The sequence below is a fragment of the Bidens hawaiensis genome, unplaced genomic scaffold, assembly GCF_021521415.1.
Source record: "Bidens hawaiensis isolate Kalapana, Puna unplaced genomic scaffold, B.hawaiensis_p1.1 tig00007678_1, whole genome shotgun sequence".
NCBI classification, from domain to species: domain Eukaryota; kingdom Viridiplantae; phylum Streptophyta; class Magnoliopsida; order Asterales; family Asteraceae; genus Bidens; species Bidens hawaiensis.
Window position 1 is genome coordinate 1175333 of NW_027491534.1, and position 14139 is coordinate 1189471.

Below are 14139 nucleotides of genomic sequence, written 5' to 3' on the forward strand. Positions count from 1 at the left end.
TATTTACCTTTTTGGAGATTGGACTAGATCTAGGATAGAAATGGAAGGATGGATTTGTGTCCAGGAGATTTGGGTGTGTGGATGTTATAATGATTGGGGTAATGATGGTGAAATAATAAGGATTAGGGTTTTAGGGGTTTAAATAGACAAAGTCTAAAGGCTTTTAGACCTATAATTATTCTTAAGTCTAGTATCCTCTATTAACCTATCCATGCACCTAAAATATTTAGCTAACTTGATTGACGTCTCTCTACACGATAACTAAAATAATCCTGAAATATTCTATTTAATTATTTATCGAAAGGGGGGGGGGGGGGGGTGTTTGTAACACCTTAGGCAAATCCCACATCGGCTGTGGACAGGAGAGATCCTTGGTTCATAAGTAAATGTCTCGTCTCTTAAATCACCAACGCGTTTTGGGCTTAATGGTAGTAGATGAGAGGATAGCTCCACAGTTAAGCATACTCAGGTGAGAGTAGTAGCAGGATGGGTGACCTCCTAGGAAGTCTCCACCCGGGCAATCAAAAACAAATCCGTAAGCTCTTCATGGGCAAAGCAGACAATATTGGTGGTGCGAGGGTCCGGATGTTACATAAATAGTCGTAAAATAATATCATTTACAAATATGTTGCTTGGTATAGACTTTCAAACCGAACAAAACTTGGTTATTGGGTTCTTATAGCTCGCAATTCATTCAAAGCATCTAGATATAGAGGAGATGTGAATGTTGGCAACTAGTTTTGTGCAACATGAACTGTTTTTCTCATTTTATATCTATGTATTATTTGCCTAGGCCTAATAACATCAAACCATTCATTTTAATCTTCAGCAGTTAGGTTTCGATTTTCAATAGCTAGACCGTGAACACCCCTAAAAGTAACAACTTACTTGATTATCCATTTGATTATACATTTCATGATAACATTGTCTTCTTAAAAAATTACTTTTTTAATATAACTCTCAAGTTACACATGTTGATATCATTCTTGTGAGTGAATTTATTTTTGAACGATCAACAAATATAGAATGTTTAGGTACTCCGTATGAGGTGACTCAATAATAAAGACCATCTCAGATGTTATAAGAATTAAACTTAATCTCTATTGAAAAACCCAAACTTCCAACCAATTAACACTAACACTAGGTTAGAATGGATCTTTCTTGTGTGAATGAAATGTTAACTTTTAATTTAATACGTATATAATTGATTTTATTTCATTTCATTTCCCCCGATAATAATAAGAATAAGATGTCATCTCTCACCTACCTCCCTTCTTCCGTACACTACCACCGCCGTACCTGCTCTCCACTTCCGGCACCGGCTTCCCGCCGTCCGTCGACACCAACCAACAGACTCAGATTCAGATTCCGCTGCTCTATAGCCAAGGATTCCTCAATCACTCCTCCAATCTCCGGCGAGTCCGATTCTCAGCCGTTGATGGACTGTGTGATTGTCGGCGCCGGAATTAGCGGCCTCTGCATTGCGCAAGCCCTAGCCACCAAACACGCTGACGTCTCCGCTGACGTCATCGTGACGGAGGCCAGGGATAGGGTTGGGGGAAACATATCGACGGTTGAGAGAGATGGATATCTTTGGGAAGAAGGTCCCAACAGCTTCCAGCCGTCTGATCCCATGCTCACTATGGTGGTATGTATGTATATATGAACATCTATCTGTTTCGGCAAAAACCGAATGGGACACGTGTGTTCATGTACGTTTGTTTATTAAATAAACAAACATCCCGTCCAACAGTTCATTACTTATGCTTTGACAAAATAAATTACGAGTGTACATGTTTGATTTCTCACAAAATAAGCAGAACTGTAAGCCGGATAACTGACATAATCGATCCCAATAAAAAGCCAATGGTTTGTTTTATGCTTTTTTAAAAAATCATTTATTGGTTCGATTCGGTTTAGCTATCAACCAAAACTGCAAAAACTGAACTAAACCGATTGGAACCGAACAGGAAAAAACAATTTTAAGTAGTTTATACTTTATAAGAAATAAATAAATGGTGTAACACAAAAGTTTATGTCCAAATGTGTAATAAGCGGTTAATCATTAGTTAATAAGAAAAAAATAGGCTCAAATTCATTATTTTGGTCATTTGTTTTCCAGTCCAAAATTTTCAAACACAAATGCCGAAATGAAAAAATTCAAAACCAAACTGAACTGAACCTGTTGTGAAAGCCGAAAAAATCAAAACCAAATGGTTCTCAAAAACCCAGAAAACGAATGGTTTTCACACAGAATTAGCGAGTATTAGTTTATTGTCTCATAACTCCCTAGAATTGTATCTCTCTCGATAAATAATACTAAAGATAACAAAGTAAATTCATGCTAATAGCCATCTTGGTTTTTACTTTATTATCTTAATCAGTGAGATAAAACCCGCGCGTTGCGGTGGCTGTAAAATTTTCGGTTTCGATGCACTCACTATGGTAATCGAAAGAGAAAACCCAAAAATAGTCATAATATAACCAAGAGGGTATCGAAACATGTTCATTTCGTTGTTTTTATTATGTAACGTCGAAAACCGTGCGCTGCGACGGGTGCCAAACAAAATATAAAAATAAAAAAATATCACGTGTTTGGTTAATTGGTTATTTTAATATGTGTGTTAATTAAAAAAATAAATAATCAAAAAGAAATAAAAAAGCTTACTACATGTGGATCAATCAAAAGAAACTACTGTAGAAGTGTTTCTTCTTTAATGCAATGCATAGTGAACCTTATGAACTTCATCATTTACTTGTATTTACTTGTACAGTTGTACTTTATCAATATCAATTTTGCATGACAGGTGGATAGTGGGTTGAAGGATGATTTGGTTTTAGGGGACCCCACTGCGCCTCGATTTGTGTTATGGGATGGTGGGTTGAAGCCAGTGCCTTCGAGTCCAACTGATTTGCCCTTCTTTGATCTAATGAGCTTTCCTGGAAAACTCAGAGCGGGATTTGGTGCTCTAGGGATCCACCCTCCACCGCCAGTTTGTACCTCCGTTATTCATTTGTCTTCAAATCATTTATCACTATCTTATTCTAGATTTTGATGAAGTTTACATTTACAGGATCGTGAGGAATCCGTTGAAGAATTTGTTCGAAGGAATCTTGGGGATGAAGTTTTTGAACGCTTGATAGAGCCATTTTGCTCAGGTAATATAATTTAATCAGTACATTTTTAAAAATAATAAAAATATAAACTTAATGGACTACCAAGTTATGCTAGGCTCATTTATCTTAACAAACTAAAATGTTGGGCTCGAGCCCGGATTGTCAAGCCGGCTCGTTATTCCTAAAATTTTGTAATTTAATTACACACAAGTTAATCTTGGTATTGTGATTGTCTTGTTGCGAAAAACGATGATTACAAAGGGATCAATATAGAAAACCATAAATTGTAACTCTAAGAGACTTTTCAAAACCTAAGCTATTCATATTCCAGTCTATTAGTATTCAGTCTAATATTCCCTGGCAATCTAAGGCCGGGAAGCGAGCAGTAGCTTGTCGCATAAAGTCACAAATCTTTCTGAAGGCAGTGGCTTTGTAAAGGCGTCAACAATCTGGCCATTTGTACATTAGTACATATGAATTGAAGCGAAATTTTCCGTTGAACAACCTTTCTCTTACGAAATGAAAATCAATCTCTACATGCTTTTTACGAGCATGGGAAATAGGATTTGCTGATAAGTATGTGGCTCCTAAGTTGTCACACCATAAGATAGGAACAGACTTTACTAGGACGTCAAGTTCACTTAGAAGGGCTTCAAGCCAAGTGAGTTCGGCAATTGCATCTGCTAACGCTTTGTATGTAGATTCAGTTGATGACCGAGACACAGTTCATTGTATCCTAGCTGTCCAGGTGACATGATTTTAAATAGATGGCAAAACCCCAGGTGGATGAACGTTGATCTGGACAACATGCTCAATGCATCGGAGAAAGCTGTAAGAGACCGATGATGAGCATCTGTATAGGCATGTAACGTGGATCCAGAAGCCCGCTGAGTTAGAAGACCATGATTCGAGCTTCCCTGTATTGCCTGAGTATTCTTTAAACCAACCAGTGGTTTTCTGTGGGTGAGTGCATAATTTGACAGACTTTGTTTACCGCAAACGTTATGCCAGGCCGTTTCAGCGTGAGATACTGCAGAGCCCTGACAACCTGTCGATATCTTATCGGATTGTCAAAAGGTGGACTGTTACCAAGGTCCAGAATGCCAGATTAGCAGAACTGGAGCAAGGCGAGTGAACAGGTTTTGATTGTGAAAGACCAGCCTTGTTTAAAAGCTCCATAATGTACTTCCTCTGAGAGAGAACCAAATCAAATCCTTTTGAAGTAACTTAAATACCCAAGTAAGGGAGAGTTACCATATCTTGCACTGCAAATGCAACTCAGATTTCTGACCATGCGATCAATGGCTGCCGAACTGTTGCTTGTCACGGTGATGTTGTCAACATATACAAGCATGCATAAACGAGTGCTTGCAGACGAGTGAATAAAGAGTATAGGATCTGTTTTGGATCCTTTGAAGCCCAATTTGTGAAATGCTCCAGATTAGCCTTGGAAAAATGCTCGCGGGGCCTGTTTTAAACCATATAGGGACTTGTGCAACAGACAAGATGGTTCGGTTTGACGAGATCTACAAATCCAGGCAGTTGGCGCAAATAAAGTATTTCATGCTGATCACCATGCAGGATAATGGCTGAGTCGAGCCCGAGCTCAGCTCTTTTAACTTACAAGAGCTTGAGCTAGAACCCGGCTTGTTTCTAGCTCTGCTCGTGAGTAGTATTTCAAGGTCGATTGGTTTATTGTTTATTAGTTAATTTATATACCTTTTTAATTATTTTTTACATATTTTAGTTGTAGTTGTTATATATATAATATAATATATATATATATGGGTTAGTTATTATATCGTAATTTAATATATAATAGTAATTATAATATAAATATATATTTAATACATTAAATAAAAATTGCATAAATAATAGGTTTGCATGCCAGTTTGAGCTCGATACATGAAGGTATAGCTCGAGCTCATTTAAGCTCGGCTCAAATCGAGCTTTTAGTGACCCAATCTCGAGTAGCTCACGAGTGGCTTGACTCATTTACACTCCTAATTTTGACCAGCTAAAGTTTGAAGTTTTGGAAGTTGATTACATAAAATCGAAGTTTTTTGAAGCTTTGATGGTTTCTTCTGGTACCAAATGTAGAAACCGGACCAAAGCTATCTTTTTATGTAATTTACAAAATTACATTATTTACCCTGTTTAGCTTAGGGTGGCAAAATGTGAAATTGTGATATTTCAGGTGTTTATGCTGGTGATCCCTCAAAACTTAGTATGAAAGCAGCATTTGGAAAGGTTTGGAAGCTGGAACAAAATGGTGGTAGCATTATTGGTGGAGCTATTAAAGCAATCCAGAACAAAAATAATAGTACCAAACCTCCAAGAGACCCGTAATGCTCTGTAATTGGCCTTTTTTACCTTTCTGTTAAATATTATTTTCCATAATATACGTATGTATTAGGGGTGTAAACGAGCCGAGTCCAAGCTCGATCCTGTTTTAGCCATTGTTTATGTAAACAAGCCGAGCCGAGAGCTCGTTTAATTTACGAGAGGTCTAGCTTGAGTTCGGTTATTAAAGCTTGAGCCTGTGAGAAGTTTTTTAAGCTTGAGCTCCTCTCGGGCTCAGCACATTTATTATATATTGATTAATTTATAACATTTCTAGTTGTTTTGTTTATATATTTATATATAACATTTTATATACTGTTTAGTTATTTGTATATATATAATTATATATATGTTATTAAATATTAACTTTTATATAATGTTACGTAATTATTATATAAATAAAGGCTCGTTTGGGTTTGTGAGCTTGCTCAAGCTCGATAAGTGAACCTCGGGTTCGGGTTCAGGACCAGGTTTGTTTAAGCTCGTCTCGATTCGAGAATGATACATAAATCTGCATAATGACCCAACCCCCCCCCCCCCCCCCCTTCTCTCTCTCTCTCTCTCTCTCTCTCTCTGTTTTTGTAAAAAAACAAATTTGTTCTATCCTTGAATATATGTGGAACCTGACAGGAGATTACCAAAACCAAAGGGACAAACAGTTGGATCTTTTAGGAAAGGACAACAAATGCTGCCTAATGCAATCTCAGAAAGGTAATCTTCATATGTTTTATTGCCACTAAAATGGGCAATATGAAAGTTTATGGTGAAAAATGAACAAATCTCTGCACACATTAATGACCTATTCAGCCGGTAGCAAGTCATTTTTGGCTAAATTTTCAACAAGTTGCTGACGTGGCATCTTATATGTCATTTTAGTGTGTAAGATGTCATCTGGCATTTGGTAATTTTTTGCTAATTTTTCAACTAGTTGCTGACAGGCATCTTATATATCATTTTAGTGTGTAAGATGTCATCTGGGATTTGGTAATTCTTTTTATGACATGGCATCTTGTTTGTCATTTTGGTTATTGTTTCCATTTCTTGTAGTTTTTCTTCTAGATGTTATAATATTCTTATGAATCATATCATCATATGCATGCTTGTAGGTTGGGTAACAAAGTGAAGTTGTCATGGAAACTAGTAAGTATTTCAAAGTTGAAGAATAATTAAGGGTATAACTTGACATATGAAACACCAAATGGAGCTACAAATGTGGAGACTAAAACAGTTGTCATGACTGTTCCATCCTACGTCGCAAGTGACTTGTTACGCCCTCTTACGGTATGCCAAACTTATGCAAAAAGTTTGAAAAACATTGGAATTTAATTTGATATATATTAACGCCCATTTATTTTAATTTTTGTTAGGGTAAACCAACTTACAGTTTGCCACTTCTTTTAGCAACCAACCTCATTTGAACTGCTTATACCTAATTGCTGATGTGGCATGGTTGATGCCATGTCAACGGCCATATCATTTATCGCATATTAAGAAAATGCTTATGTGAATACTTTTATTTATAAGATAATAGAGATGCTTTTATTTAATTGAGTTCTAAAATAGATCACATCAGATGTCGCATGGCATACACCAAATTGACAAATAAGATGACAGTTTTTGAAAATTAACAAACAAACTGATATGTAACTTGGTTGCTAATATGAGTAATAAATGTAATTTGTTTTCTATTCTGCTCCTAATTTATAGTCGATTATTAAAGTGCAAAAAGTTATATGGTTATTTTCAAAGATAATAAGTAGATGTACATTATTATGATATTATTTTTAAAGAAAAGGAAAAATATGCCAGGTCTCCTAACACTTAAGTTACTTCTTTCTAGAAATGATAATAATATATAAAGATTTTTTGTTTTTGTTTCAGTCAGGAGCAGCAGATGCTTTGTCAAAATTCTATTATCCTCCAGTTGCAGCTGTATCTGTTTCCTATCCAAAAGAGGCGATTCGTGCTGATCGTTTGATTGATGGTCAACTCAAGGGTTCGGTCAATTGCATCCACGTAGTCAAGGCGTCGAGACTTTAGGTCAACTTTCATTTCACATCTCTACATAACACTTCTTGCCGTCAATATTTATTTTTCAGTTTGTTTGTTATTGAAATCTTTAGGTACCATTTACAGTTCATCCCTTTTCCCTAACCGCGCCCCACCCGGAAAGGTTTTACTCCTGAACTACATTGGAGGGGCTACAAATCCTGGTATTTTAGAAAAGGTAGCCAACTTTTTTTTATGGCGATAAAAAACCATTAAAAGCTTTAACCGCTTTGATTCAAAAAAATTTAGGTTCAAAATGATACTGTGGTAGCTGGTGTGTCAGTAACTTTTGGCCATAGTCTTCTTGTGTGTGTGTGTGTGTGTGGGGTGGGGGGTTGGGGAGGGGGGTTGCAATGGTTCAACACTAGACCTTACTGAACTGAATTGAAAATATCGTAATCGGGAACCGTATAATGTTGTGAGGGCTTGGTGTCGGTTTAGAATCAGGTGTTAATAAACCGTTTAAAACTAACCGAACCACTCAAAACCAAAATATGTTGGCATATTTGAAATCCAAAAAATTCGGTTTGGTTTTCGTCTTTTAGTTGTTTTAATGGTTCGGTCCGGTTCAGCTTGAAACTTGGAACCGGTGGTGTCAACCAAACCGGACATTTCACCTTTATTGTTTTTATATTTCTTTTTTATTTTTGAATTATGTAGTTCGCATATATGCATTATAAATTTATGAGTTAATTACGTCGTTAGTGCCTGGGGTTTTTAAAAAGTAACAAATTTGGGCATTAAGATTTTTAACAGGTTAGGGTACTATGCTTTATTTTTGGTAACACACATAAGTACTAAGTACTAACTCTAACGGGCGTTAAAACTTAACCGAGAAGCTCCTCACATGTCTATCAACGAAAGGTAATTTTGTAATTTTTAAATTAAATTGCCAAAACAAATCAATTTTTAGGTAAATATCCCTTTTAAAAATCCATGCTCGTATTCACGACGTCTTGTATTCATCGCAATTTCAACCGTGTTCAAAACCTAATCAGGCGCCAATTAATACGTGGTTAATCCGAACGGAGATTTTCATTTCGATTACGATATATATCGCAGGTATACTCGATTTTTTTTAAAATTTTTTTGTGCGATTTCGTTATAGGAAGACGAAGACAAAAGATAAATCCTTGAAACAAAATATCATTATCTTCGTCATCCTTTAATGAAATAGCACAAAGAAATTAACAAAAATTTAACTTTTTGTGTATGATATATTCGAAATCATCCCTTTGAATCAACCATATGTTATGATTGTAATTGGTGCCAATTAGTTCTTGATTAGTTTATGGAATGACGGTTGGAATTGTGAAGAACACGAGCAGGGATTTTTAAAAGGGGTATTTATCTAAAAAGTTGATTTATTTGGGCAATTCAATAAAAAATAATGATTTTGAGAAAGTGTAAAAACAAGATGAAATCGCCAAAAAAAAAAAAAAAAAACTAGCAAACTAGCCTTTAGTTTGAAATTTATTTTATCTATTTTGATTGATGATATAACTTGTATATATTATATATCAGACTGAAAGTCAAATAGTGGAAGCAGTTGACCGAGACCTAAGGAAGATATTGATAAACCCGAACGCAGGAGATCCATTGACTTTGGGGGTCAAAGTATGGCCTCGTGCGATCCCGCAGTTTCTAATTGGTCATTTTGACATTTTAGATGCTGCAAAAAGTGCTCTTAAATATGGCGGATTTGGAGGTATGTTTCTTGGTGGAAATTATGTATCTGGTGTAGCTTTAGGTCGATGTGTGGAGAGTGCTTATGATGTTGCGGACAATGTAAGTAGTTTTTTGTCACAAAGCGTGTATAAGTGATAATAATGTCACGTTTTGGGATGTTAGTCAGTAATTCATTTCGTTTTTTTTTTGTCACAAGGCATGTAGAATAAATTTTATTCCAGAGAATAAAAGTTGTGTTTTATAAATTTGTTTATTGATTTTTCTTATAGTTGTTGATCACTGCTGGCCGCTTCTACATGATGCCACAGACTAGTTGAAATGGTTGTTATTGGCCGTGCTGTGCTAGTCGCACGCCTTAGTAAGTGGACACAGAATGAGGAACGGGCTCAAACAAACTCCTGCAAGGCATTCGGTCTACCAGAACAGCTAGCATATACTAAGTTTACTTATTATACAAGGCATCACTATATATAATATATAATATAATAAATATTAAAGAGAAATAATTAATACGTTCGTACTTGGAAAACTTAAACAAAGTAGCAGTAATTTATAGGTACATACAATTTATTGGAAAGCAGTAAAACTTCGTGTCTCAAGTCTGGCTGCTGATCATAAAATTCGGCAGCCGCAGGTGGCGTTCCTGGTATGGAGTGGCGGTGAGGTATGTTCTGACTGGAAGGTTTGTCTTCCTATTCCTTCTCCAAGATCTTTGCATAGGTCCTCTTGGGTTGGTCAGCATGCCGAATTGAACTTTCTACCGGATCAGACGGTCTTCTTTGGTTGAATGAGGTACGTTGCCCGCTTCTGGTCACTGGTTGACTTGGTCCAGAATGCTGAGGTGATTCTCAGGCTGTCTTCCAATGATCAAAATGCTCCGAAGGGTCCATGTATCCTGAGCGATGGCTCGATCCATAATCAGAAGGCTCCGGTTGCCACGTCTCTAACATCTGGTGGCAGGTGATACAACGTTGTACATTGAAGTATTTTAAACTTTCAATAGATTAGCCAAGTTTATAGTCGGGTTAACTATAAGTAGCTCCCAATACTGTTAAGTATGCCTACAACTATGGGACTACTGACCATTACTACATTTCATGTGCATAGAGTGACATCGATATATGTGTACAATTGTCTTGAATGTGTTTCATTTAAATCTACCATATGCGTGAAGGATTTTAGCTTCATAAAGCATTTAAAAAGCACGTATCCCAGTTTTAAAATTAGTTAGCCCGTATTCGCCTCTACAGAGTCTCGGGTGCTCAGATTTAGATGGTTCGGTTCTTGGGTCGTTTATGATTGTGTACCTAATTATAAGACCATCCACTGTGGGCATATTGGGGGTGACTTGGAGGGGCTTTGAATCCCTAACACCACCGTGGGGTAGCATGGAGGGGGGCGGCTTGGGTTGGGGCTTCATCCGGATACCGCCTGACAGAGGCGGATCCAGGAATTTATGCTAGGGTGGACATAAAATAGAATACGGCTGACCCAACCAAAGGGAATACGGCTGACCCAGTCAACTTGAAGGCCGAAAGAGGAATGAACTTTTGGGCCCCTTTTTCAGAACTTCATTGCTATAAATACACATGATAAAAGAGAACGGGTCGAGACAATTTAAAAATGTCAGTTTGGCTGTCAAAACTCAAAGTTATGTAGGTCACACTTGTATTATGCAAATGTTACAAATTAGCATGACACCTTTCACCCTTTGAATGCTCTTGGATGCAAAAACATTTACTAATTATGTTTGCTTCATCTAATTCACATGTACATTTATATCACGTATGTTTTTTTTTTCAAAGTACAAGGTTGTAGAAAAACCAAAAATAAACTAGAGGGCTTGATTAATAAATCCTTGAGTTTATTTAGAAGTTGGAGGACTAGTTTCCCCTTTATTAGAATCTTAATTTAAGCACTAGTGGTCTAATGAATAATGTCTTTACTCAACAAATGAACACTTTGAATAGACCCATATCATAGTTTAAAAGCATTTTCAGATCTGATGCATTTTATGTTGCTGTCAAACTGGTTGCTAACCACTCAATAAATGATTGAAGTATGGGAAAGGTATTGTTTTTAGTTGAAAGCAAATGTGTCCATGTGGTTATGCTATAATCATCCACAATGGTTAAAAATATCTAAAGACATTATTGGTAGCTGTATGATAAGGCCCCCAAACATTAATATGGATTAACTCAAAAATTTTACTAGTGGATGTGATACTAGTAGGAAACGACAGTTTATGTTGTCGTGCCTTAGGACAAATATCACAATGATCAATAGATTTCAAAGAAGCATTAGAGATGAAAGGTAATTGTTTTAGTTTGTAGCTTGGTAATGACCAAGTCTGTTGTGCCAGAGTTCAGAACTTACAACATTATTCAAAACAATATAAGGGACATGAAATTGCTTAGTGGCCTGCTGGAGATAAAGTCCATTCAACATATCACCAAGAACCTGTGGGCTCTTCATAGAAGGGGTCTGCAAGACACATGTGTTTTTAGAGAAAATAATAATATCATTAGTATCAGAACATAATCCTGACAAAGAGAGAAGATTATTTCTAAAATGTGGTACTAAAAGAACATTTGACAAGGAAATATTATCAGTCAAAGGAACAATCTTATGTTGATGGACGGTGACAAATGTGCCATTAGAAAGAGTGATGAAAATTAGATTTTTGAGAAAAGAAACGCTAGAAAATAGATTTTGATCATGACACATATGATCATTGGCACCATTGTCAATGATCCATATGGAATAATATTTTGAAGAATTGCAAGACATTATACCTCGGAAAGAGTCCTGATTGATGGTTGTGGCACTGTTAGCAGCACATGTGATTGAAGTACCAAGTTGAACTTTAGATTGCTGCACTAAAGCCATCTGATCATGATATTGTTGTTGAGTTATTCCTTGCTGTTGTTCAAACTGACTTTGATAACTTTTTCCTTGATCTTCAGCAAGGTTAGCAAACTTTTTTCCGTTGGTGAACTTGAAATCCTTGGGGAAACCAATCAGCTTATAGCATTTGTTCACTAAATGCTCATTTCTCTTGCAATGAGTGCACACATGTTCCTCCACTGGTAGGATCTTCAGCAAGGTTAGCAAACTTTTTTCCGTTGGTGAACTTGAAATCCTTGGGGAAACCAATCAGCTTATGCATTTGTTCACTAAATGCCCATTTCTCTTGCAATGAGTGCACACCTGTTCCTCCACTCGTAGGATCTTCAACAAGGTTAGCAAACTTTTTTCCGTTGGTGTACTTGAAATCCTTGGGGAAACCAATCAGCTTATAGCATTTGTTCACTAAATGCCCATTTCTTTTGCAATGAATGCACACCTGTTCCTCCACTGGTAGGACCTCCATTGTTTGCATTCATAGGTGCAAAAGAATGCAGTGAAATCAGAAGTGGTGTGAATTTCCTTTTGCTTCTCATCTTGCACTAAAATACCATATGCACGGTTGATAGAAGGAAGATGTTGCATCATTAGAATGTTACTTCTGATCGTGTCATAACTAGGATTAAGGCCAACAAGGAATTGTATCAACCTCTGATCTTCATCTCTCTTAGCAAAAAAAAAATGAGCAGCTGCACAAGTGCATGAGGGAATGTTATTACTAGCATTTAGCTCATCCCAGTTTGACTTTATTTTGGCAAAATAAGCAGCTGCACAACTGCTTCCTTGAGTGATTTGGCAAAGGTTCTTTTGCAACTGATAAAATTTAGCACAATTTGCCTAACCATAGCGGTAATTAAGCTCATTCCAAAGAATCTGAGCAGTTTCAGCATACAAAACACTACTATTGATGTCACCGGTGAGAGTGTTGAGAATCCATGAGATCACCATGTCATTACAACGTTGCCAAATCACCAGCTGTTGCTCGTTATTCGACATAGTTAAAGTAGTGTTGATGAATCCGAGCTTGTTCTTAGCTGACAGAGCAATCGTCATTGCTCTTTTCCAAGCTCCGAAACCAGTACCATCAAAGAATTAAGAAACAAGAATCATACCGGGATGATCCAAAGGGTGAAGGTAAAGAGGGTTGGAGAAATCAATGGTCATATCTGGAACAACAAAACTGTTTGAAGCTGCCACTGAAAAACACAGGAAAACGAAACAAACACACAAAAAGAAGACTTATTCGCCGTATATCATATATGGTGTATTAGTGTTTTACGCTGAAACTTATGCGCCGTGTAAGTGAAAACTTATACGGCGTATAAGTTGAACAAAATGAAAAAATCAAGATTTTTAGCGAGAAAGAATGGGAAAAGATCTGAAACTTTGAAAAACAGTTTAGAAACAAGAATATGACATGTTTTGAACTTTTGATTAAGTTTGGACGGTATTCTGGAATGATGAAAAAAGAAAGAAAAGAGAAGAAATTTCACAAGAGATTGAATGAAACAAACGAAATTGATTAAAGAACAATCAATTCATGAACAAAGCAGAAGAATGATCAAAGACAATGATCAGATAAAGATGAGAAAACAAATGAAATGAAAGAAACCGGTTTGAAACAAAGTGCAGGACTAAGAACGTGAACCTTGCTCTAATATTATGTAATCATTAAAAACGATGACACGGATAGTAAAAAAGAAACGAAGCAGAGAGAGAATGTAATCATTAAAAACGATGACACGGATAGTAAAAAAGAAACGAAGCAGAGAGAGAATTTTATTATCTCATAATGATTAGTTTCAAAACAAGAAACAAGAAACCTATATTTATACACAATGCATACACAACGTATATGTATATACGGCGTGTAACTTACAATCCGTATATACATAAACTTAGCATGTAAGTGTATAAGTGACGCTTACATAAACTTAGATTTGAAAAAGTAGAACATATTGAAAAAACACATCAGCATTCATTCACTATTAATATTTAACTAAAGATCACACTTTTGTAATAAAAAAACACAAA

At 36.3% G+C, this 14139-nt stretch overlaps 1 pseudogene across 1 annotated transcript; it reads left to right on the forward strand.

Annotated features, from left to right (window-relative positions):
• Positions 1-1249: 1249 nt before the first annotated feature.
• On the forward strand, positions 1250-9531 carry LOC143635779 (protoporphyrinogen oxidase 1, chloroplastic-like; annotated as a pseudogene). Its single transcript, XR_013154123.1, has 9 exons — positions 1250-1648; positions 2808-2993; positions 3075-3159; positions 5315-5462; positions 6091-6171; positions 6567-6741; positions 7342-7500; positions 7584-7687; positions 9034-9531. The product of XR_013154123.1 is annotated as a protoporphyrinogen oxidase 1, chloroplastic-like (transcript).
• The last annotated feature ends 4608 nt before the right edge of the window (positions 9532-14139 follow it).